The sequence below is a fragment of the Talpa europaea genome (assembly GCF_964194135.1).
Source record: "Talpa europaea genome assembly, chromosome: 9".
Classification (NCBI taxonomy): domain Eukaryota; kingdom Metazoa; phylum Chordata; class Mammalia; order Eulipotyphla; family Talpidae; genus Talpa; species Talpa europaea.
In genome coordinates, this window is record NC_140076.1 from 30892748 (window position 1) to 30915650 (window position 22903).

The 22903-nt window shown below is 38.0% G+C and overlaps 1 protein-coding gene across 2 annotated transcripts in view; it reads right to left on the reverse strand.

Moving 5' to 3' along the window:
• The window catches only part of AGBL4 (AGBL carboxypeptidase 4), a gene marked incomplete at both ends in the record, with an annotated part of 969197 nt that overhangs the window by 730126 nt on the left and 216168 nt on the right, over positions 1-22903 (reverse strand). The gene's annotated exons all lie outside the window — the stretch shown is intronic.

Sequence of the window (22903 nt, forward strand, 5' to 3'; positions counted from 1 at the left end):
TGTGGTATCTCCATAACCCCATATATACAGGAAATAGGTTTAGTAGTTTCATTTTACAGATGGAGAAACAACTGTAGCAAGATGAAGTAACTTGCTCAAGATTATATTAACAGTAAGTTTCAGAGTCAGAATTTGACCCCGCATTGGCCCATGGAATCAAATCCTTGAACCACGTTTGACATGCGTTTCCCTATTACTAGGGAGAACATATATATATATATAATATATGGATTCACCAGAGACAGAGTTTATGCATGTTATCATGGAATAATTGACAATAGTATCCCTTCTATCAACAATTTCAAATTTGGAAGAAAAATTTGACCAAATTACTTTTTACCATGAATAGAAAAACATAAAGCACAGTTCACGTTCTTTCAAACAAAATTTGGGGACTCAAGAGCTGGATGCCCATAATCTTTTACTACTAAAGATTCTTCCAAAATGGTCCTTAAGATTAAAAAAAGAAAGATACTTGTACTTACCACATGCTATTTTCTAAATCTTCTCATCCACAGGTTAAAAGTCATAACTTAAGAAAGATTAATCAGAAAAGGACATGAGGAGTAATTAAGCTAAGGAATTGATGCTGTATAATCTAATTCTTAGACAATAAGCAATCTGTAAGAAAATGGAAGACACATATCAATATAAAGGTTGCTGGTACAGAAAACTGGAAAGATTATTTTAGACATTGAATTAGATTCTCAATACCGCTGAGTATACTTAGTGAATAGATAACATACATCTCTACAGTACCTGATGACAGCTGTGTAGTTTCATTCACGTATGCATGCATTCCTTTCTCATTCATTCATCTAACATTTAGTCCTATTCTGTACTAAACCTAAATATGCTAACCTTCTGAGAATAGAGGCTATGTTGGTCTTATTTACTGCTGAATTTTCAACATCTGCCACAGTATCTGACACATAATAGGTGCTCAATAAACATAGATTGGGTAAACATGAGTAAATAGAAAAATTAGTAAGAGATTATCCAAAAATTCACTGTATGGTGGAGAAAAAAGACAAATCAAATAATATCACGAAGTATATAACAGAGGAAAACCAGGAAACTGAAATGACAACTAAGACATTCTCTGACCGTCTAAAGTCAGAGAAACTTACTAGAGAACTTAATACTGGACTGAATTTTGAAATTGTAGTTGGCAATATACACTTTCATTTGTTTATAATTACAACCCAAGAAGTAATGCTGTTATTATGTTACAGAGAATCAAACTAAGTCTCAGGAAAACTAAGTGACTTGTCCAAATTTATACAGTGTTCACTTCACATTAATCTATATATTTCTTCTTTAGCCCTAAGGAAGTCAACACTGTTAATGCAATGATCTTTAGCAAGGATTACACATAACACAGGAAGAGAGGGGTATTTTGAGATTGAAGAAAAGATTCCAGGTGTGAGTATACCTTTAAATATGGAAAATGAAGAGGAATTAAGTCAGGACCAGAATGGAACAAACTTTAAGAGACAGAAACAAAGGTAACTTTAGCAGCACACTAATCCACTCTTTTGTTCACAGTTTAGGCATGTGTTGAGAACTTAATATGTATCAGACAATGAAGAAACAGTGAATACATGCCTCTGATTTCAAACAACTCTGTCTAGTAAGATAACCCAGACACGCACCAACAGAGGAAGAAAGGGGGGTAGGGCTGATAGCCAGTCAATTTTCTATGTGGAATCTTCAGTAGCTTGAATATAGGTCAAGCATGTCAGTACATGGAAATGCTGAAGACAGGGAATGGATTACATGATGGGACAGGCCATATCTAAGTGATGTTTGTATCACATTGAGCCAACAACTGCCACCCTCCACTACTCTCATGGTACCTAGCTCAAAATCAAGGACTACAAAAGGTTTCTAATAAGGCTTGATGAACAAATGAATGAATAACAAGTAACAACTCAACATGTGTCTCAGTCTCAAAAAACATAACACCAGACTCCAGAGCCTTAACTTAAATTAGTAAGTAGAACGCCAGGTTTTGTATCAGGTAGATAAACTGTAAAGCCATTTTGAGAAAATATACATTTCCATACTTTTATATCAGAAAAAAATAATCACCCAGCCCTGACTGCATGCCCAATCAATCACACATACACGTGTGCGTGTGTTTGGACTGACTCTGGCTGACAATTATGGATTATTCCCAGTGGGTTCCTATAATTACGATACTAAGTAACTCTGAGTAGGTTATTTTCTCTTTTAACTGGCCTCCTCATCTATAAAACTTCAGAATAAGAGCTTCCATACCTATTTTAAAAGACTGCTATGAGATTAACATGAGATAAGAGATATTAAACTGTTATAGAATATGCCCTTCCCCTGTCCTCCAAATCAGCAAATGTGACCATCATTTGTATAACTCTAGTGCCTTGTGCACAGGGATTGCTGGGTGACTTTTTGTCAAATGAATGAATGTATGCCATTATTATTCTAAGCTGACAGGAGAAAGATGAAAGGAATGCAGAAGCCTGATCTAGATAATACTGCCATTCCTAGGAAGCACTTAGCTAAAAACCAAAGAGAATGTAGCCTACAAATAAAAGAGATGGTCTGGTAATAAATCACACATTTGCATAAGCTATGAATCATTCTGTATAATTAGAACAAATAATTTTCCTATAAATCAAGGCACCAACAGCTATGAAGGTCTGATGTTTATCCCCCTCAAACCATCTAATTATAGTGGGAAGATAACAAATGATTCTCCTCTGAAGGAGAGGAAGTCAAAGGAGAAGATTTTGAGGGTCACACACTGCTAAACCAAATGGTTCAGAAGGCAGTAAAAGAGACCTGAGATGATTCCCAACGACTCATCGCTGCTTCAGAACCATGTTCCCAGGGTTGGCAAGGCACTTGGCAGAATATTAGTCTGTGCCCAAGAATAGAAGTTTCACATGAGTCTCAGATTCATATGCCTGAACTATTAGAATTTCTGGGTAACAGCTTCCCAATGGTCTATATCTTTGTATGACAACATCCTAAAAATACCTCAATGACATGGCCTCCATTAACTTCAACTTGAGGACTCATCCTTCCCAGTCTACATTTGTGAGAATAATTTTAAAATTTGGATTCTCCCACAAAAGAACTACTACTATCTGTAGGAGATTTCCCTGTGTCCAGGGAAATGTGGGTTCTGGATAGCAGAGGATTTAAAGTCCGTTTCATGCAGTCTGACATTGCATTTTACAGATGGGGAAAAGGAAGCTTGAAAAATAGACTTGTTCCAAAATTCCAAAGACATACATGCAGAAGTGAAACTGTACCAGAACTAGACCCAAAGCCCTTGTTCTTTGAACAGTCCCAAGATATTCTTCAGTACGCCATTGAGCCTTTGTATCTCTATTTTTAGATAACTAGAGGACAGATTTTATGCCTTTACCTTAATATTACCTTAACTAGAAATTCACTGATTAACACTGCTTAATTTATAAAGTTTATGTGTCTTTATATCAATTATGCTTTCACTAAAATGTGGATAATAATACCTCTACTATTGAATTGTCATAATGATAAAGTGATATAATGGAAGCAAAAGTGCTTTGTAGGCAATAAAGTAACCACAGGATGATAGAGGAAGAGGAAGAAGAATCTTTTCTTCCCTCCAATATCATCCTTTCTCCTTCAATTGTTAAAGGGCCTATCTTTTTCACAGAAGTCAAGAAAATAAAATCCATGGGATCAGAATGCAACTCATCACTTTTGTCTCCTGCAGGTTTTTGTTAAACAGCATCAAAGGGAAAATATCAACAGAGGTAGTGAGCAGGCCTCTCTCTAAAAAGGCCTTCCATCTGGTGCAGCACCGAAACCATCAGTCCTGTAATTAAAATGCAATTGCCATCCCCTGCCGCAATCCCAGGATGGCCATTCCATCTGAATGAGATATAGGGGAGAAAGTAACATTTTTTGCACTTTTCTGGCTCCATTAAGTTTATTCTCTTTCTATTAATTAATCTGACTACACTAGGGGCTCCTTCTTGCTCTGAAAACCAGGGTGGCACAAATCACGCATGGGATGTCTAAATTTTTAAAACTCAGTATCCATCCCTATTACAGAAAGGCTTAATTACTTCTTACTAAATCTGTAATTAAAATATATCACTAGAGCAGATTCACCTGCATGTGTAGGTGTTGGCGTACATGCCAGTGTGATGGGCAGAGATGAATCACCCACAGACAGCATGAAGTGAAGGAAATTGTGCTAGGTAGAAACACAATTCTCAGGGAGGACTCGAAAAAGTCAGAATATACAGGAGAAAGCTTGGTAAGTCTTAGAATAGAAAGCAAAAAAAAATGATAATCATAATAGCCAATCATGACAGTGAAAGCATTTTCTAATGCAGGAGAAAACTAAGGGAGGAGGTAATAGGGAATGGGGTTGAATTGGGAGCCAAAGGCAGTCAAAGGCTATGTAGTTAGAGAGATAGTGTGAGCACAGAAAAGGGACAAAGCCAGAAATGGGAAATTGGAGAAAGAGCTGAAAACCAGGATAGGCAAATCCAGAAATAGAGCTATGAAGAGTGTGCATGATTGGATCTCTGCTATAAATGTCTTGACTGCTATGGGGTTAACATGAAAGATTAAATGGCATTTTAGACTGGAGTACTATATGCAAAAACGTCCAATACTGGTTCTGCTACACATAGTTTGATCTTGGATAAGTAACTTCCCCTTTAGTTCTGTCTCCTCATTTGTAAAATAGGCACAATAATGTCTATTGTATATACTGAGTCACGTTGTACAGATAACACAACTCTGAACACATCAGTCACATAAACAGTAAGGTCACCAGAGTCCCCTGGAGTTGTGCAATGCATAATTACTGTGAAATCTAAATATGGTCTGAAAACAAAAAGGAATTTTTTTACAATAGTTTGTACAACATTAAGTTATATACTATTTTTCCTGTGAGTTTTCCTATCTCTCGAGTTAAGGAAATACATATGATAATTTCTCAAGGTACTTTTCAGTTCAAATATTGAACAATGTTATGACTTATTTGTACTTTATTCATTCACTCATTCACCCAAAAATCAACAGACCCCAAGGCCAGTTATTTCAAACTCCTTTGTCATAATTTTAATTTAAACTAAAATGACTGATTTCAATTTTTTAATTACTTTTTCACCAACATTAACTACTTCTTACCAAATTTTTCATATCCATTTTCTCTTTTAATAAAGCATACTGGCTGAAGCATTGGGTTCGTATAGGGGAGGAGTAGGAGACAGGGCTGGATATAGAATTCCATCTGACACTTCCTAGTTGTTTGTAGTTGGACAAAATAATGCAACCTACTATATTCTAGTCTATCTATAAAATGGGAATAATTATGATCATTCCATAAAGCCACTTAAAAAGTCAAGCATAATGGGCCTCCTCAGTGGCGCAGCGGGTTGAGCACAGTACTATGGAGCTGTCTGCAGCCTCTGCGATGTGGGTTCCATTCCTGGGCAGCCAGGGAGATACCTACATGGTGCAGCAGACCTCTCCTTTCTCACCCACTGCTCCCCTCAGCCGTGCTTTCAGTCCGCCTGCCTGTTCTGCTCCCCACTCTATCTCTGGTGAATCCTCTCACCCTCCCACACCTCTGGCTTATACCCCAGCTCTTGTATAAATAAATAAATCTTTAAAAAGTCAAGAGTATGACACATAGAATTTCTAGTACAATGCCTGATAGATAGTAGGTATTCTGTAGTGCTATTTTTCTACCATTATAGCCCATCCATAACATCATCTAAAGATAAAAAAATTTCTAGAAAGGATCATCCATATAACCTGAAAATTTGATTTTCTCTCTCTGTGTCTCTCCCTCTCTCTCTCTCTCTCTCTCTCTCTCTATATATATATATATATATATATATATATATATATACACACAAATATATATATATGAAGATTAAAATAGTATCAACATCAAATATGCACTATGGATATCCTTGAAATAATATATCAGATTACACTCATGCACTTGTCAAAGAGAGTAACTTGAGAATTTCTAGCAACGCAGCCTTTACAAATGCATATTTCAGACACTAAGCTAAGATATCCAGTATTTGAAAAAGATTAAAGGAATTGATTTGCTATCCATTCCTCAAGAGCTTGACCTCTAAACAATAAGATAAGTAACTCTTAGCTTAACTACCATTAGAAATGTCATGACCAAATTTATGCCTTCAGCTATTATAGATAGTATAGGAATTCTCACCTATAAGGAACATTCTAATATTTTTTGTAAAGTCCTAGTTTAAAAATACCCAATCATAAATTTAAACAGTCTCTTATATAAGGAATGCACATAATCCCTGCTAGAATGTAGGAGGAATAACTTCTTTCTCTATCAACAAATCTGTTTTCTTTCTCTAAGGAAACAAATATAAGATATTATATTACTTCTGCCTTGGTGCCAGAAAGCTCAGAGTTATGTCTAGTTCTTCAATGCAGTAACTGTCTTGTGCCTAAATGACTCTTGTCTTTGTGAGCACCTCCACAACCCCATTTGCATGCTACTCAAAATATTTCAAATGGCTTCTTTACTTTCAGTTTTGCCCCCTTCAAACACTTTAAGACACACAAGGAGTCTTAAAAAAAAAGAAGGGGACTCCCTGGTGGCGTGGATTGAGCAATGCACTGTGAAGCTGTCCACAGCCTCTGCAGTGCCAGTTCGATCCCCACCTGCCACAGAGCAGCCCACATGGCTGGGCGGACCTCTCCTGTCTTGACAGCTGCTCCCCTCAGCAGTGTATTTCAGTCAGTCTGCCTGTTCTGTTCCCCACTCTATCTCTGGTGTATCCTCTCACCCTTCCACACATCTGGCCTGTACCCTGGTTCTTGTATAAATAAATAAATCTTTTAAAAAAAAAAAGTCTTCCCTTCTTTATCACAAAACATCATCACTAGTTATCTACTTAAAAAAAAAAAAAGACTGAAGTGCTTTAACTGTTTTCAGTAAGATGGAGTACATATATGTTTTCCTAATTCTTCTACTAAGTATGACTAAACATTGTGGGCATTGTACATACAATTAATGTAAGAACACACTTAAATGGAGAGAGAAGCAGAAGAAGGACTAGTGATGTCAGAGCTCAAAGAAGTTTCAGAGTGTTCTTTGTTTTTGTGTTTTGCCTCATATGTGCCAAAATGGGTGCTGGACTAGCCAAAAATCCTGAAATGCCATCAGGTACAGACAAACAAAACTCACCAAAAATATTCTATTAAACAAAGTACTAGCAAATATACATTTTTTAAAGATTTACTTATTGATTGATTAATTTATACATACATACATACAAGCACTGGGTACAGTCAGAAGCGCAGGAGGGTGAGAGAATTCACCAGAGCCAGAGCAGGGAGCAAAGCAGGCAGAAGGACCGAAGTACACTGCTGAGGGTAGCAGCAGGCAGCAGGAGGGTCTGCGTGCCATGTGGGACCCTCCTCCGGTGGCTGGGGAGCAGCCGGGTATCAAACTGGTGCAGCAGAGGCTGCAGGCAGCTTTGCAACCCAGCGCTCAATCACTGCGCCACAGGGGAAGCCCTAGCAAATAGACATTTGAAGCAGACAGAAATTTACCAAAAATTAAGCACTCTAATATAGTCAAATACCACAGACAAAAATTATGGCTCCAATTCATGTCTGCCTACAAAGTACTAGTGAGAAACCTAGACTTTTGTTTTTTGCAGACTTTAACAAAGTGACCCAGGATGCCCATGGTGGCAGGTTGGTTCAGAGTAGACTGAGTAGGGAATTAAGACCTTTACACCTGCTATGTAGTCAGAACTTCCTATAAACATCCACCCGCTGTGGTTCCAATAGACATTGTGGGGTTCCTGGACTTTTACTCACTTTGACAGAATGAGGAGTCCCTCCCCCACATAGCTGGTTTGGAATCAGAGTAGTTTTGTAGGAAATCATCACAATCCAGACCTCTGTGCAACAATAACAAAGACCTTTGTCAAAAGGGGTTAAGGGATAATCCTGCGCTGCTTCTCCCCCAGTAGTAGGAAATTCTCAACACTTCCATTCTCCTTTAAGAATACTTCCAAGAAAGTCAGCCAAAACAGATTAAAACATGATACAGAATTCATAATGCCCAAAATTTCCAAGTTTCAATAAAAAAAATCATTCATCATACCAAGAACCAAATGGAATTTTAAAAGACCACAAATTGATTCCAATGTGGAGATGGCAAATATTTAGAATTATCTGGTATCTTAAAAATGCTTTAAAAATGAATCACAAGAGGGTCTGCCCTGGTGGTGCAGCAGTTGAGCTCTGTGAAGCTGCCCGCAGCCTCTGCAGTGCCAGTTCCATCCCCAGCCACCAGCGAGGGTCCCACATGGCGCAACAGACCTCTCCTGCCACTCCCGCTGCTCCCCTCAGCAGTGTATTTCGTCAGTCTGCCTGTTCTTTTCCCCACTCTGGCTCTGGTGAATTCTCTCACCCTCCTGCGCTTCTGACTGTACCCAGTGCTTGTATAAATAAATAAATAAATAAATAAATAAATCTTTAAAAAAAAAGAAAGAATCATAAGAATGCTTCAAAAATAAATCATAAGATTTTTGAGGCAGCTTTCTGACAAAAAAATGGTAGATTCTCAGTTAGGCTCTTAGAATAATGAAATACAACATTTTAACTTTATTTGATAAAAATATAAATTGTGGATAAGGATAAGGAGAAAAATTGAAGTTCAAAAACTGAATTATAGTCAAGACAGAATCTAAAATTAAGTTGTCCTAGTGCTCAAGTTGGTGTATTGCACTGAGTTGCATCATTCAGAAAGAATCAGCCATGTATAGAATACAGACATGGTTACTCCTTGAACCACTAACTTTTGGGACAAATATCCTTTTCAGTTTTTCTTAGAACTTGACCTTCCTAGAGGGAAGGATCCAGAGAAAAAAGCCAGATCCAGTTTGTCTTCTCATGGTATTTTCTACCAACCCAGATATAACTTTAAAGAACAAATTCTAGAGTAATCATATGACTTTGTGATTCCCTCTTGGAGCTTTGAAGCTCATTAAACAATGATACATATGTATGTTATCTTTTCTCTCTTTAGCATATTTAGAATTGTTGACATTCTTCAATATTTAATGCTCTCCAATTTATACATAATTTAGACAGAATTTAATACAACTCACTTTTATATAAGTTAAGCGTCTATCATTCTACTTCTCCTAGTGGGAATAATATCTCAAGCAAGTGAGCTCAGAGGGGTGGGCTTGGCTGGTTTAGGCAGGTTTGTAATGAACTGGTCAAAGGGACTATGAAAACAATAAGCCAGCTTATCTCCAGGTGACCTTCAAATGATAATGATAAAATCCTAAACACAATGGTCTCAGTACTTGGGGAAAGGGCCATCCAATTCCCTTCTCTTTAAGTCAAGACAAGCCTGGTAGAATAAATAAGATGTAGTCTAGAAGAATAATGGAAATTGCCACAATGCATAAAGGACAAAGAAAAAGAAAAAGAAGCTCAAGCATCAGATGTAAAGGTTAGGGCAAAGACGAAGACAGGCACTGAGGCAGAAGACCAGAAATTAATTCAGGAAGAAAGATTGGGATTAGGAATTTGAGGCAGGTAAGGTTTCACATTTCAGAATGAGGGTCATGAACTACATGGATGTCTAAACTCTGCGTTTCAGGAAGGGACACAGTGGTTAAGTTTTTTGCAGGCCAGGACTGACCAAGGTTTGTTATGTAAGGTTGTATAGATTTCCTCATATCTTCCTGGACAAATGTCCTCAATTTTTACTGGCTTCTTATTCTCTGCCTAATCTTTAAATGCTAGTATTCACTATGGATCTTTCCCAGGCCCTCTTTTCAAGCATTACATCTTTTCTAGGCAATACCACTCATGCCTCACACATTGATGGTTCCTAATTCTGTGTCTCCAGCCAAGATCACTCTGTTAAATCCCTGTTCAATATAGTCAACAGTTTATTAAACAGTACTATATCTTGCAGGTTACCTCAAATTCTACATGTCAAACTGAAATTAAAATCTTCTCTTCAATTATTCCCTCGCTGTTTCCCATTCGCAGGACATGATTCCACAATGTCTACAGTTGCATGACTTTTAATTTGCTGTGTACATCTAATTCAAGTTTTGTTAACTCTGCCTACTATATATCTCTCAAACATATCCACTTATCTCCAACCCATGGTCTTTACACCAATTGTGGCCATCAGTTCTCACCTGTAACCTATATATTGACCTATTAACTGGTTTGCTCTGATTGAGTCTTGTTCACCTCCAATTCTTCCCTCACCCACCAGCCAAAATGATCTTTCTCAAATGAAATTCTGAGCAAGCTGCTCATCTGAGGAAACTTTTTAAATGATTTTTTTTAGGATATCTTTCTTTCTTAATGATTGAACTTCAGAACAAAGTTTAAACTTCTTTACATAATTGACAAGGCTTTTAGTGCTTCCTCATACTTCTTTGCCCTCACTATAGCACCACTCTCCACTCTACTTCTCACCCACCCACTCCTATATATCACATTCCAGCCATAAGGGCAGCAAGGATAGGACCAGGCTGAGTCAAATGAGGTGCCAAGTTATAGAATTTCACATACTCTCAGGTGCCTCCCCTGTACATATATGCACAACCCTGAAAGTGCCTCTTTAAAAGTGAGGTGCTTTGGGCCTCCCTGGTGGCGTAGGCAGTTTAGCGTTGCACTATGAAGCATTCCCAGCCTCTGCAGTGCTGGTTTGATCCTTGCCACCCACAAGAATCCCACATGGCGCAGCAGACCTCTCCTGTCTCACCTGCTGCTCCCATCAGCAGTGTATTTCGTCAGTCTGCCTGTTCTATTCCCCACTCTGTCTCTGGTGAATCCTCTCACCCTCCCGCCATCTGGCCTATACCCCAGCACTTCTTTAAATACAATAAATCTCTAAAAAAAAAAAAAAAAGAGTGAGGTGCTTCAGGTACAAAATTTAAAAGACCACAGTTTTACAATGCTAAGTTTTTTTTCATCCCATATTAAAAGATGAGGAAACTGACTCAGAGGGTTTAACTTAAAATCGCCCAAGGGTTAACAAGTTGAGAATTTGTACTAAAACATCTCTTGCTAAAAGAATAGAATAGTGCTTAGAACATAGTTGGCACAATAAATATTTGTTACACAAAGTAGAACAATAGATATTGTAGAAACATATATATATGAATATAAATATAGTAAAATATACAACAGGAACCCTTTCACTGATGAGATTTAAAGATGTTTTAATTTGTCAAATATATTTTTACATATCTTAGAAATATTTTATAAGAAATACCTATACTACACTAAAAAAAGATATCTGAAGGGGTATGATTTTATACCTCTGAATCATATGCTGTTGTAAACCAATATTCCCTCAACAACAAAAAAAATATTTTGCATTTTATAGTATAACAAATGTCTCCCACTTTCTCTTTATGAAGAAAGAATAAGTTTGTGATGAAATATGATCTAGGGGATAAGACTAGTCATATATTTATTATGAATTACTTAGTATATCAGATTATGGTGGGATGAGGGGGATTTATTTTATTTTTAAGGACCAGGACAATTTTAATCTTCTCTCTTCATTTTAAAAGTATTCCATTCCTCTGTGAGAATACTGAGATTGTCAGAACTCCTTGCTTCCTTCCTAAGAAAATATATTTGTACTCATTTAAAATAAATTAGTGACAACATATAATACTTCTTGTAGGTTAATACAGATTGCATTAAAATTAGCTTGTCAATTTTCTCAAAGGATTTGTCAATCATGTCTGTTATAAAATCAGAATACACCAACTTTTGCTTCTGTTTTCATCAGACCATAAAATTTGATACATCAAATTACATTCCCTTTATTCAAATCTGAGAGAATTTTATGAAAACACTCCTTTCATTTGATTAGCAATTGGAGGCCCTGCCATTATAGCTGCTCTAGGTTCGTGATTGCTTTGGAGGGAGTCTCTCTGGAGTAGGTCTAGTCTCTTCTCATATGCTCCAGTTTGTCAGACTGCAGAGTCCTGATTATTCACCCTGAAATCAAGCAGCAAATCAGATTGCTCATGTCCTCTTTCTCAAATATATGCCCAACTTACACTCAGCTACCTTTACAGAAAGGATAATCTTCACCTACTTTTTTCAGAAGTAACTTAAAGATATCACCATATGCCTTGTTCTTTTAAAGCAGTAACAATCGATTAATGAGTTCACCTCTAGTTAGAAGCAGTACTGACTGACCATACAAGTGATTTAAACAAACTCTGACTTTATTTCACAAAGAAAAACCAGCTACAGGAGAAAGTCCATTTAGTTTACAGACCCCAACACATCAACCTCCCTCCTTAACCAGCTACTCCATGATCCTTGTAACATCCTGTGGTCTTTGGCTCTCCTCATCAAGGATTCAATGTATTCTGGACACCTTTCTCAGACTGGTGACCTATTTTGGCTTAAAGACCCAGCTTTAAGCTTTAAGCTTTCACTCTTGATTGGACAAGCTCATTAGATTTCAGCATCACTTTCCCTTTTTAATTTTTTCTTAAATATGTTCATTGAGGTAATTTTGATTAACATCATTGCATATGTTTTAGGTGTGTAGGCTCACATCTCTACAATGTACACTATCACACCATGCCCACCAACAAAGCCCCGATAATTTCCCACCACAATCTACTAAGCTCCCTTCCCCCTTTGTTTTCCCTCCCAAACTGTCCTTCTGGTGGCCTCAGTTCTACAATAGATTTCAAGAGTTTGTTTTGTTTTATTCATTCCTTTGATTGTTTTTATAGTTCACATATGAATGAAGTCACCCAGGATTTGTTATTTTCCTTCTGACTAATATTACTTAGCATAATCCCATCCAGTTCCATACATGCTGTCACAAATGGCAAGATTTTATCTTTTTAGAGGAAATCTCACTTCCAAGCTCATCTCTTTAAAAATACCTCAATAAATAAACATTTCTTCATATGCTATAACCATGTTTTGCACAACTGGGAGAACCAAAATGATATTTCTGCAAAATTCAACCAGAAGTGAAACAGGCACCCTTATCACAAAACAGACAATTCCTAAATTAAGAAATAGTGATCATCAATTTTTTTCTATTTCTTTGAAGAATGACATTGAAATTTTAATTGGAATAACATTAAATCTGTAGATTGCTTTTGGTAGGATGGCCATTTTCATAATGTTAATTCTTCCGATCCATGAGCAGGGAATGTCTTCCCATTTCTCTGTGTCTACTTCTATTTCTTTTAACAATGTTTTATAGTTTTCTTTGTATAGGTCCTTTATTGCTTTTGTTAGATTTATTCCCAAGTATTTTATTTTTTTGGATCAAGAAGATGTGGTACATATACACAATGGAATATTACTCAGCAATCAAAAAAGATAAAGTTATGCAATTTACAGCAACATGGATGGAGCTGGACGGGATCATGCGCAGCAAAATAAGCCAGAAAGAAAAAGAAAAATACCAGATGGTCTCACTCATAGCAGGAATCTAGAAAACCTAAATAAGGGACCAGGAAAAAGAATAACTATAAGAAAGAAAAAATCAAAATCAACAAACAATTATAAACCAGAGACACACTATGGGGGGAATGCAGAAAGGTGGGATTGGGGTCGAAATAAGGGGCGTGCAATTGTATGGGGAATATAAAAAGAAAAGAAGAAAAAAATGAAAAAATAATAAATAAAAAAGCAAAAAAAAATAGCGATCAAATTAGTGTTAATGTTTTTTCTATTGTGAGCAATAGTAGATAATGATTCAGGTTATGATAGAACAATAAAAAAATCCAATTTTTTGTCCCCAAGTATTTATAAGCATTAGAAAAACATAGTTGAACAAAGGTGTTCAACTCATTTAAAACCTGACAAGATTTAGAAAATTAATTAAATGTTTAAGAGTAAGCAGTGGAGAAAGAGAGGTGGAATTAAGGTTTATGGAAGCACTAGTTAGTGCGAGGCATTATATTAAGACTTTAACCCAAATTCTATTTCATTCAATTCTTATAACCCTGAGAAGTTTAAAAAGTTTCAGGAACATATTTAATTTATAGTGTATTAACAATATATATGATGTTATGCTAAATGTTTACAAGTATAATTTTTTTCTGCATGACAAGTATGTGAGGTAGGTATCATTGTCATCTCAGTTTTACAAATGGAAAATCTATGATTTGGACAACTTACTGACCCAGCATGATTGGCAGTTTAGTAGTTAATATTGGCAGGATTTGACGCTGGCATTCTAAGTACAAAATCTAAGGTCTTGGTCATACATTCATAGGATAGATATAAACAAATATAGGCAAAGACATCAGAAGTAATTGGAACTGAGGTTTCTCATACCACCAAAAAAAAAATGAAATTTTAATGACTAAAAAATCTAAATTAAATATCTCTAAACCTCCCTACTAGGACTGTATTATTTTGAAGGCTCTGCAATACAAGCTTATAATTGTTCATCTAAATTTAAAGTTTTAGTTATGGCATATTTAACTATACTTAAAATCCAGATTTAACTCATGTTAATATTTTGCCGGTTTCAGACCATCAAAAACAAATAAAAATATTAAGGTTTCTCCCAAGTCATCTCTCTCCAGAAAACCATTCTCCTCTTTACTATTACTGAAATAAGTCCTATCTTACAGGTGTTATAAATTGTTCATTTATACATTTTTGTACTTTTATCATGAATTATTTTTATATCAATCTAGTATTCAACCCAATATGATTAGTTTTATAGTTTATATTTTTTCTATATAGATAATTTGTCAAATGATCAAAATAAATAATTTGTTTCTATTTTTAAAATAATTATATTTATTATTGTTTTTCCTTGTATTATACACACACACACACACAGACAGCCTAAATGTATAATATTGAATACACATGGGATCAGCAGGCATCTTTTCTTGTTCTTTTTAAACATAATGTTTCTAAAGCTTTAACAACAATTTTAGTTTTTAATAAATAGTCTCTAGTTAAATAAACTTGTTTCAATTTCTACTTTAGGAGATTTAATAAGTCATTACTGAATTTTACCATAGTTTTCATCATCTATTGAAATAATCCTATGAAATCTAATGTACTACTTTAATGTGGTAACTTAAATTAATAGTAATTAAGATGTCCTTGAATTTCTTTAATAAATCCTACCCCTTACTATTTTCTATACACTGCTATATTTTTTATGTACATTGCTGGATTTGGTGTGCAAACATTTATTTTGGATTTTTGCATCAGTATTTATATTAAAAAAATAAATTTTCCTATTAGCATCATTTTTGTCTGTTTTTGTTATCAAGGTTTTACCAGTCTCTTTAAATGAGCTGGGGTTTTTTGTTTGTTTGTTTGTTTGTGCGTTTGTGCTTTTGTTTGTTTTAACTTGCAGATGAACTTACTTCATTTTTCGAACATTACGGCAAATTGCTCCAAAATTTTGTGGTGCTTTTACTTCATTTCCTTAGCTCCCATATGAAAAAAAAATGGGGAATAACTGATTTTCTTTGCTTAAATCAACCAATTGTGATTTAAGTGGTTCTTTTCCAAACCACATGGCTTCAGTGTGAAAAGGAACATTTCTAAGAAGAAATAAGGGATTTGGGGAAGACAGTGATATAGCTGCACACTACATATATCTTTTCAGTTAATTTTTACATATCAAAACTAAAAAGAAGACATAATAAGCATAAATACCTGGTTAGAAAAAAGAAAGGGATTTGAAGGTAAGCTTAACTACCTATTACTTGTGTAATTTTGTACTAATTATTTCACATCTCTGAGCGCCACTTTCTCAGACTGTAAGAAAGGTAGAGAAAATAAAACCTACCTCAGAGGCAGGTAGAGTTGATGAGTGTGCCTATGAGCTTCTTGAGTAGGGGTACATGTCTATATTCCTAGCACTCCACAAAAAGTAGAAGCTCAGTAATAGCTGAATGAATGCCTGCTAGAATGTACATTTAATTTAAGGCACCCAACCCTGAGATAAATGCTGTCTTAGCATATACTTGGTGCCTAATTCTTATTCTGTCTCACACTCCTAAAGAGGCACACAGTAACATTAGTTTTAACTACTTTAAAAACACCTCCTGCCTCAGATGTATTTTAGGCCTTTGTTGAAGATAAAGAAATCCTAGTTGTAACCAAAGCTCTGGAAATGTCTAGGTCTCCCTTCTAACTCACTCACACTAAATTGCCAAATACTGGGAAGGAAAAGTGCAAAACCTGGGAGTTAGTTCCAGATTGACCACCTTCTCTCCCCGGTCTTCCAAAAAAAGGGGGTGGGGAGGAAAGGAAAGAGGGGGTAGGGCAGAAAGACTGTAAGGAATTAGAAAAGCTACACTGGCTTTGGAATGCCATATTTAACCTTAGTTCTGGACACATACCAAGTTTCAGTCATTTATCTTTTCCAAAAGGAATTATCATGATTCAAAATCAGGAGAGTGTGAGTATGTATGCAAAAGGCTAGACAGAAGCCAATGTTAATGAAACACTGGTGAAACCTTCCCAGAAAAGGCTGGCTTAGTCTAGTTAATCAAATCTCTTGTGAAAGCAAATTTGCTACAACAACAGCAGCTGCCATTTATTGAGCACCTTCTAGGTGGCAGAGCCAGAATTAAAATCCAGATCTGTCTGATGCCAAAGCTCATGCTCTTTCCAATATGCAATACTGCTTTCTAATCAAAACAGCTCTGAAATGTACTAAAGGACTTTCCTGCAATTGCATCTGTGCTCATTTTACCACATGTAGGTTTAGTCTGTATTGATAGGATTATCAGACTTCAAGTCTCCATCACTATGAGTGACTGAATAGATTCTTCTCGAAATAGGTAGAGCTGTTACATCAGCCTTACATCATTCATAAACTGCCCATCTCTATTTTTCTGACAATTATCTATGAGTGAACTATGAAAGAATTCCAGAGCAGGAAGCCTAGAAGAGCAGATTAATATTTGTTAAGCACTTACTATATATCAGGCTTCTACTAAGCACTGTACATACATTTAATTCTCACCACCATTTTCTAAAGTAGTCACTAATATCACCTCTTTACTGAAGGAAATGTACCTTAGAGAGATGAACACAACTTTTAAATGTGAAAGACATGGTTGGAAACCAGTTTATTAAGCCTGTTGAATCCAAACTGTACCTGTTTCTTATATAGGAAGATTTGAGAGTCAGTGTAGGGTAAGGTAAAAGGTGTCAGGCTTTTCTGCCCTTCCGCCATCAGGATGGATGAGGGAGCCCTGTGATCCTGGGTGCATGCCTGATGGCGGGCACCTGAAGTGGGTACACCTGCGCTAAAATACTGATAATATAAGGGTGGTGCAGCAGAGTGCGGTGTGGTGGTAGTGCGGTGTTAAGGGTGGAGGAGTGGAGTGTACGGAGGAGTGTTGGAGCGACTACAAACCACGGCGAAGAGCATGTGGCTGCTAGAACCGTTCATAAACCTGCTCAGAATGGGTTGGTTGCTTTGCAGTCAGTAAGGAAGAGAAAAATCAAGTGAATAATTAGAGAAGGTAGATCCTAGAGGGAGATAGGGAACTACATGGAAAAGAAAAGAAAAAAGTGCCTAAAAATGTTACGAGTCATTAGAATAAACAGATGTGATCAAGTAGCATTTTCTGTGTATTAAAAAAAAAAAAAGCTGTTCTCCATGCTCAAACACCAACTTTCACCATTCCCTCTTCCTGTGCACAAAAACTGACCCCAAACAAATCCAGATATTCAGTAAAAGAAACATCTCTCCAAATATCCCAATCCTCTTTAATGAGATCTACTTGAGAATTCATAGTTATGTTAAAGAGGTATCATGAGGTATGTACTTCTACAAATGAGATAGAGGTGTCAACTGCAGCTTCGAAATCCAACAGGAAGGACATCTCAAGATCAAATGAAAGGTATAAAGAACAAATCAGAAATAAGCTAACATGAAAAAAAGACATTTTTATTACCTTGAACTGAGGCCAAAAAGTGGGACAAGGAGGAGTTAAACATGACTGAGCACAGAAATCTGGGGTAAATCTGTGGGTCAAGGTAGGTGAGTCATGGAGAAGATACGGCCATAAAACTTTATCTTAGCTTGAGCTCTACTAGTCAGACTATTGCTCTAGAGGTCCAGAGAAGAAAATCCGCCTCTGTGTATATTTAGGGAAATGTATAACATGCTCAGGAGACCCTGTTAATTGAAGTAGTTGAAAGAGTGCTACTGGGGTGCTGTAGCACAGTGCTGTAGCAGACCTGCCCAATAGAGGACAGGTCATTATCTGTGGGTTCTTCACCCATGCACAAAATTGCAAGACTACTTTGACTCAGGGAACAACAAAAATGGGGTTTATTTAACAAACATGGAAAACAAAGTGTTCCCAGGCTACTCACTAGTGGCCAGCTATTTCACCCCAGATAGTGTACACAGTGTCCAAAAAGTCCTAAACAAAAGGCCACTCACCCACGATGGCATGGAGGGCATGCCCATCAAGAAGGGCATGGAGCTCATGGCATACTAGCAAGCAGCAGACCAGGATCCAACTCCCCACAGCTGGAGGTGCTCATAGGTGGGGTGGCTGAAAGGATACTGCAGCAGCACACAGCAACAGCCTGAAGGTTGGCAGAGGCTGGAACAGACGGCAACAGAGGCAGAAGCACTGGGAGGCAGTGCCGGAAGATCAGATATAGTGACTCAGACACAAAGTTCCAGTGACCTATCAACAGTGCTGGGGTAGCACTAACAGGTAGTGCAGGTCACCACTGGTCACTAGGAGGTGGTGTTTAAGACACCATGTTAACGGTTCTTTGTGATTTGTTTGCCCACACTACCAACAAATAGTTCTTTGAGGCACCAGATCCGAGACCTTTGGTTCTCCTTTCAGGCAATGTCAAAGGATAGCCGGACCCAGTTGCAGTCAGCCCAGACTTTGAGAAACAATTTGGCTTCTCTGTGAAGCTTTCCAGCTTCTTTTCTTTCTTTGGAGGTCAGCTGCTGGATGCTGCTTCTTCCTTCTTCAGAGATAAGGAACAGAGTCAGTCTTCTTGCCTCTGAAGCCAGGAAGAGCATCTCAGAATCAGTGAGCATCCGTAAAATCAGTTTCTCCCAAGCTGGCTCCGGCTGGCCTTTCAATCCTATAGCTGATTGAAGCAGCTTACTGCCTACACCTGATCGATCCACTGTATGTTGCAGGCACCAAATCTACGGGCCTCTCTATTGCCTCAAGTTGGAAGGATCCACAGCGTCAGAACTGGCCGAGTGGGGACCCATGTTTCTCCCTTCAGCCCTGAACCAGGGGCTGTGGGCTAGCTATTACCTCTTTTATTTATTTATTTTTTAAACATTTTATTTATTCATACAAGCACTGGGTACAGTCAGAAGTGCGGGAGGGTGAGAGAATTCACCAGAGCCAGAGCGGGGAGCAGAGCAGGCAGAAGGACCGAGGTACACTGCTGAGGGGAGCAGCGGGCGGCAGGAGAGGTCTGCGCGCCATGTGGGACCCTCCTGGTGGCCGGGGAGCAGCCGGGGATCGAATTGGCGCCGCAGAGGCCGCGGGCAGCTTCGCAACCCAGCGCTCAACCGCTGCGCCACCGGGGAGGCCCTAGCTATTACCTCTTATGCCAGAGCTTGCTCCAGCACAAAGCAACATTGCCTCTGCAGCCCCAATAAGGCTGCATGTCCTGGGGCAGCTTAGTAGAGGAAACACTGCTGCCCACCATCACTGCTGGTGTCTTCCAGCAGCACTAAAATGCCCACCACTCACTGGCATTTGCACTGTCCGCAAGCAGCTTCTGGGACCAAACTCCAGTCTTGCCCCAAAACCCATATTGTGGGGCTCCAGTTTCATAATGAACACATAAACCCAGTGATGGCCTCTTATTTTCTTCTATTTCTACCAGCAAATGAACAGACTGCTTCTGCTCAGTGAATTTTTCAATATATAAATTTAATTTTATTTGAGGAGATGAGTGAACATCACTCTAAAAGAAAGTCCTAAATTGATAATTTTTGTATTAATTTTTTAATTGATGTAGCATTGGTTTACAACATTATATATGATTTAAAGGTGTAGGATGTCCCCCTTAAGTAAGGTGAAGATGACACTAGCAAGGATATTATATTTCTCTTGGGATAATAAATTCCTTTGAAAATATAGCATTATGTAGTCGTGTATTTCTTGTAATGATTTTCTTTCTATTCATTTATTTAACACATTTACATATACTAACTATCTGTGTTATGGAATGCATTAGAGCACAGTGTGAGGAAAAACATGGTCCTTGATTCTGTACATAATGCAGTTTAGTAAGGAGAGAGAGAATCATCTAATCACAAAACATAAATAACAATATGTGTGTTGAAAGTGCAAGATGACTTGAGAGCATGTAACAGTGATTTTAGAATGTGGGTCCAGACTTTTTTCAAGAAGTGCCAGTTCCCTGAGAGCTGAAAGTTGAGTGGGAACAATAAACACAAGGTATGTTTGTAGGGGAGGTAAGAAAGCATTCCAGACAGAGGTAAAGGCAGGCATAAAATCCTTGAGTCAAGAGGCAGGACAGATATCCAAGGAAGTGAGTGGAGCACAAGAGGAGGAAGAGAATGGTGTGAGAGAAAACTGAAATGTGGGCCTGGGTCCCCTCTCGCAAGATCACATAGCAAGACAGAGCCTATTTTGCCAAATCTATCTTCATTTATATTGGACATATCTCTGTATCATTTTGACAAAACTATTTTTTTTAATCATCCCCATTTCATTTTACTTAATATTCGCTTTGGTAAGTGTAAGGAAAATGGAGTTACTCAGGCTCAGTTTCACCTCCTGCTGCCAGCCTCTATGGCTGCCACATGCAGCTCTGCTTTCCCTCTAGGTTTCATTTGCCCACACATGATAATGTGTTATTGTACATAGCACTGAGGAGCATGAGCACAGGGCACGTGTGCCTGTGATTATGGACACCTAGGCTGAAAGGCATGGGGACAGGGCAGGTACACCTGCATTTACAGACACCCGGGCCAAGAAGCCAGAAAGCATGAGGTGTGCATACCCCTATGTATGGATGCCCAGGCCAGGAGATCATTATGAAATTGGAGAGAGAAGGAAAGCCAGAGAGAGAGAGTGCGTGGAGGTCAAAGAGGCCGGAGGTTCAGTTGCTGCCTGTCTCCCAGCCTCCCTGCTTCCCTGACTGCTTACCTGCCTGTATCAGGTCCCCTGTTACAGCATTAAAGGCCTTTAGATCTACCTAAGTCTCCAGGATCTTTTATCCAGTTGCCGAATTGACCATGAACCTGCCTGCCCTGAACCTGGTTGTCCAGCAGTCAGTAAACAAAATTTATTTTAAAAATGCTAAGCTGCTGCTGACCTTTATGAAAGACCCAAGCAATGGAGTTTTTATACATGTCATCACTGTGGTTTGAAAGGTGGAAGTAACAATGTTCCTCTGCCTGATCACAACAGAGAGATGAAGAAGATAAAGATAAGACTTTGAGAATCAGGGTCAACAGTCTAGCACCGTTCCCCTCTCTTCAGAGTTTACCCAATCATAATCTCAGTTCGTACAGGCCAGTTTGGGTGTATTTTGAGGAAGGGAGTTCATTTCTTCATAAGCCCCACCCAAATCTTAGTAAAAATAAAATGCACAAAACTCCCAGTATGGAGTGACACAATGAGTATATGAGCTATGGTTTTCGACACTGTGCGTCTATTCCTGGCTTCATCATTAACATGGTGAATATCTTTGCTTTGAGATTTTTAGTACAACTTTAATATACTTTAATTGTCACTTTTCTGGTATGAATCATCTTATTAAAGTATAATTTTCAAGAAGTTAAATTTATTTACTTAATTAGAAGACTATTCTCTCTTCAATATGCACATTCTCAGAAGTCAACTCACATCTGTAAATGGGGAAAAGGGGGAGAGTAATACACCCCTTAGCATCATACATCTGATTACAGAATCCCATTAGTGGACTCAGTACCTGTAATGACATAAGATTTTTTTTTAAGATTTATTTTTATTTATAGAAGTGCTGGGGTACAGGCCAGATGCGCAGGAGGGTGAGAGGATTCACCAGAGACAGAGCGGGGAACAGAACAGGCAGACTGACGAAACACAATGCTGAGGGGAGCAGTGGCAAGACAGAAGAGGTCTGCCACACCATCTGGGATTCTCGCCTGCTGGCCAGGATCGAACCCACACTGCAGAAGCTGCGAACAGCTTCACAGTGCGGCGCTCAACCGCCTGCGCCACCAGGGAGGCCCAATTACATAAGATTTTATCCAACACCAAGAAATCCTGCACTGATCTCTCATCACCACAGACCGAGCGTGCTTTTGATTTCAGAGGAAAAAACAGATTTGGAGATCTTGCTGCCATTATTTTGGGAAGTGATAAAGTGTAAAGATTTCCAGAAATATGAATAACCATAACAACAGTAACAAACATGACAAAAATGTACCATGTTAGAGGGTTTAATGGCTTTCAAATGTTTTTTATACAACATTTTCCTTTGATCCTCAGAGTAGTAAAAGCAGGGCAGGAGTTATTAGTCCTACTTTATAAACAAAGTAATTACATGATTAGGGAAATATTTAGGAATATTCACAAGGAATCAGAGGCAATTCTGAGAAGAGTATGAGAAAATAATAAGACTTTGGGAAGTCACTGACATTCTCTGGTCTCAATTTCTTCATCTGTAAAATGGTCTAGGTAAAAGGATAGGGGTATAGAAAGTGAGACCAAATGCTAGATTTCACTGCAGGGAAGAACTAAAATGGGTAAAACGGGGCCTAGACCTCTCAAAGACACTTGTGCAAAGGACAAAAATTGCCAGCAAGCACAGACGGAGGAGACTGAAAGGTCTGTTCCACTGAGACCCC